Source organism: Sapajus apella, unplaced genomic scaffold (assembly GCF_009761245.1).
Source record: "Sapajus apella isolate SASKATOON/1434 unplaced genomic scaffold, GSC_monkey_1.0 scaffold3168, whole genome shotgun sequence".
NCBI lineage: Eukaryota > Metazoa > Chordata > Mammalia > Primates > Cebidae > Sapajus > Sapajus apella.
In genome coordinates, this window is record NW_022440094.1 from 3,992 (window position 1) to 7,847 (window position 3,856).

At 50.5% G+C, this 3,856-nt stretch overlaps 1 long non-coding RNA gene and 1 pseudogene across 1 annotated transcript; one reads left to right on the plus strand and one right to left on the minus strand.

The window, feature by feature from the left end:
* Positions 1-709: 709 nt before the first annotated feature.
* LOC116547441 lies at positions 710-1,704 on the minus strand. Its single transcript, XR_004267059.1, has 2 exons — positions 1,191-1,704; positions 710-862 (listed from the first exon to the last, which is right to left on the minus strand). It is a non-coding gene; the product is annotated as an uncharacterized LOC116547441 (long non-coding RNA).
* A 295-nt stretch (positions 1,705-1,999) lies between these two features.
* LOC116547440 lies at positions 2,000-3,792 on the plus strand (annotated as a pseudogene).
* The last annotated feature ends 64 nt before the right edge of the window (positions 3,793-3,856 follow it).

Genomic DNA, 3,856 nt, shown 5'->3' on the forward strand with positions numbered 1-3,856 from the left:
GTGAAGGGGGGCTATTCCTAGTTTTATTACTAGGGCGATTAGTATTACTATAGATAGAATTTGATTAAGGGGTGGGTTAATTGTTCATTGTCCGGAAGATAGGTTGTTGAGAAAGATGGCTATTAGGAGGATTATAGATGCGGTTGCTTGTATTAGGAAATATTTATTGGATGCTTCTGTGGAGTGGGAGCATGTGTTTTTAGCTAGTATTGGTATGATGGCTAATATATTTGATTCTAAGCCTATTCAGATTAGAAATCAGTGTGAGCTTAAAATTGTAATTATGGTTCCTATTAGGATAGTAAGGGAGATAATGAGGGTGGGCTAGGGGGTTGATATTAGTACTGGAAGGATTAAACCAACATTTTCGGGGTATGGGCCAGATAGCTTATTTAGCTGACCTTACTACTTAGAATATGGTGTAATAGGTAGCACGGAAAGTTTTGAGTTCTCAGGTATGTGTTCAATTCCTCTAATTCTAGAAATAAGAGGATTTAAACCTCTATAATTTATCAAAGTAATTCTTTTGTCAGATATATTTCTTATGTTTGGGGTGGAATACCAGATATTAGGATAGGTATTGAAATATATGCATAGTGCTAGTGTAAGTGGTAAAAATTTTTTTCATAGGAGATGTATTAATCATAGCGAAATCGGGGGTATGCAGTTCAGATTCATAAAAATAGGGTGGTTAATAGAAGGGTTTTGATTATAAAATTTATTGTGTAGAGTTCTGATATAGTTATGTTGTAAGGTGCTGCTATAAAGATAGTAGTGGTTAGGGCATTTATTATGATAATATTTATATACTCTGCTATGAAGAATAGAGCAAATGAGCCTGCAGCATACTCAATATTAAAACCTGAAACTAGGGCCGGGCGCGGTGGCTCAAGCCTGTAATCCCAGCACTTTGGGAGGCCGAGGCGGGTGGATCACGAGGTCAAGAGATCGAGACCATCCTGGTCAACACGGTGAAACCCCGTCTCTACTAAAAATACAAAAAATTAGCTGGGCATGGTAGCGCGTGCCTGTAATCCCAGCTACTCAGGAGGCTGAGGCAGGAGAATTGCTTGAACCCAGGAGGGGGAGGTTGGGGTGGGCCGAGGTCGCGCCCAAGCACCCCAGCCTGGGTAACAAGAAAGAAAATCCGACCCACCCACAAAAAAAAAAAAAAAAAAAAAAAAAAACACCTGAAACTAGTTCTGATTCGCCTTCTGTTAAGTTGAAGGGGGCTCGGTTAGTTTCTGCAAATGTGGAAATAAATCATATCATGGCTGGGGATCATGCTGGTAGTAGGAGTCAGGAGTGTTCTTGTGTTATAATTAGTGAGTGTAAATTAAGTGAGCCACTTATTAGTAGGGTTGATAGTAGAACAATGGCTAGGGTGACTTCATATGAGATTGTTTGAGCTACAGGTCGTAGTGCGCTGATTAATGCATAGTTTGAGTTGGATGCTCATCCGGACCATTGGATTGAGTAAACAGCTAGACTTGATGTTGCTAGTACAAATAAGAGGCCTAGATTGAAATTAATTAGGGGGTATGGTATAGGGAGGGGGGCTCATAGAAGGAGGGCAATGGAGAGGGCTAAGTTTGGGGCAGTTACATATAGAGTTGTGGTGGATGTGGTAGGTAGTAAGGGTTCTTTTGTAAAAAGTTTTATTGCATCAGGGATTGGTTAGGGTGTTCCATAGGGGCCTACAACGTTAGGGCCTTTGCAGAATTGCATATAGCCTAAGATTTTGTGTTCTATGAGTGTTAAAATGCTATAGCAATTAGGGCAGGAGTAACTAGTAGGAGTAAGTTAATTATAAACACCCTGTTAAGAGGAATTGAAGCCCTGATCATAAAGTTTTAAATTTTATGCAATTACCGGGCTCTGCCATCTTAACGAGCCCTGTTCTTGGGTAAGAATAGTAGTCTCTAAGATTGAGATAGTAGTCATCTGGTTTGTGAGAGCACTTTGTGAAGTGGGCCCTATGAGACAGATTGCCCGGAGCCCCAGGTCGGTGGGTCCGTGCACCGCGCTCCCGCACGCATCATGGCGGTCCTCGGAGTGCAGCTGGTGGTGACCCTGCTCACCGCCACCCTCATGCACAGGGTGGCACCGCACTGCTGCTTCTGCAACAGCAGTCTGTTCCAATACAAGCACCCATCTGAGGAGGAGCTTTGGGCCCTGGCAGGGAAGCCAAGGCCCAGAGGCAGGAAGGAGCGATGGGCCGATGGCCTTAGTGAGGAGAAGCCACTGTCTGTGCCCCGAGATGCCCTGTTCCAGCTGGAGACCTGCCCCGTCATGACCGTGGATGCCCTGGTCCTGCGCTTCTTCGTGGAGTACCAGTGGTTCGTGGACTTTGCCGTGTACTCAGGCGGTGTGTACCTCTTCGCGGAGGCCTACTACTACGTGCTGGGCCCAGCCAAGGAGACCAACATCACTGTGTTCTGTGCCTGCTCACAGTGGCCTTCTCCATCAAGGCATTACTGATGGTGACACGGCTGTACTTCAGCTCCGAGGAGAGGGGTGAGCACTCTGTCTGCCTCACCTTTGCCTTCCTCTTCCTCCTGCTGGCCATGCTGGTGCAGGTGGTGCGAGAGGAGACCCTGGAGCTGGGCCTGGAGCCTGGCCTGGCCAGCATGACCCAGAACTTGGAGCCACTTCTGAAGAAGCAAGGCTGGGACTGGGCGCTCCCTGTGGCTAAGCTGGCTATCCATGTGGGGCTGGCGGTGGTGGGCTCTGTGCTGGGTGCCTTCCTCACCTTCCCAGGCCTGCGGCTGGCCCAGACCCACCGGGACGCGCTGACCATGTCAGAGGACCAGCCCATGCTGCAGTTCCTCCTGCATACCAGCTGCCTGTCTCCCCTGTTCATCCTGTGGCTCTGGACAAAGCCCATTGCACGGGACTTCCTGCACCAGCCGCCCTTTGGGGAGATGCCCTTCTCCCTGCTGTCTGACTCTGCCTTTGACTCTGGGCGCTTCTGGTTGCTGGTGGTGCTGTGCCTGCTGTGGCTGGTGGTGACCCGGTCCCAGCTGCAGGCCTACCTGTGCCTGGCCAAGGCCCACGTGGAGCAGCTGCAAAGGGAGGCTGGCCGCATCGAAGCCCATGAAATCCAGCGGAGGGTGGTCTGGGTCTACTGTACGTGACTGTGGTGAGCTTGCAGTGCCTGAAGCCGCATATCCTCCCCCTCAACTGCACGCTCCTGCTCAATACATTGGGAGGCTATTCCTAGGGCCTGGGCCCAGCCCTTCTACCAATCCCCCGACCCATCCTCAGCCAGCGCTGCCCCCGTCGGCCCCGAGGAGAACGAGGTCCAGCAGTCTGCAGCGCGGATCGCTGCGGCCCTGGGCGGCCTGCTCACGCCCTTCTTCCTCTGTGGCGCCCTGGCCCCACCTCATCTGGTGGACAGCTGCCTGCCAGCTGCTCTCCAGCCTCTTCAGCCTCTACTTCCAGCAGCACTTGGCGGGCTCCTAGCTGCCTGCAGACCCTCCTGGGGCCCTGAGGTCTGGTCCTGGGCCAGCAGGACATGAGCCTGCCCGCTCTGTGTGTGCCCTGGTGTCCCCAGCTGCAAGGTGAGGCCGGACTCCTCGCTGTCCCCTTCACCGCAGTGCCTGAGCCGCAGCCCCCCCTTGGATGCCGAGTTTATGCCTCAAAACAGTCTGTCCTGGACCCAGCTGCGGGAGGGTCCCGAAGCCATTGTCTCCAAAGTGTGTGTGCCAGGTTTGAGCGGTGGGGATGCTGCTGGCTGCTCTTCTGAACAAATAAAAGGAGAACGCTGATTTTTACAAAAAAAAAAAAAAAGTTTTTTTTCTTATCTCACCCCTATCTTGAAATTTAATAAGCCTCAGGCATTTCCTATTGTAGA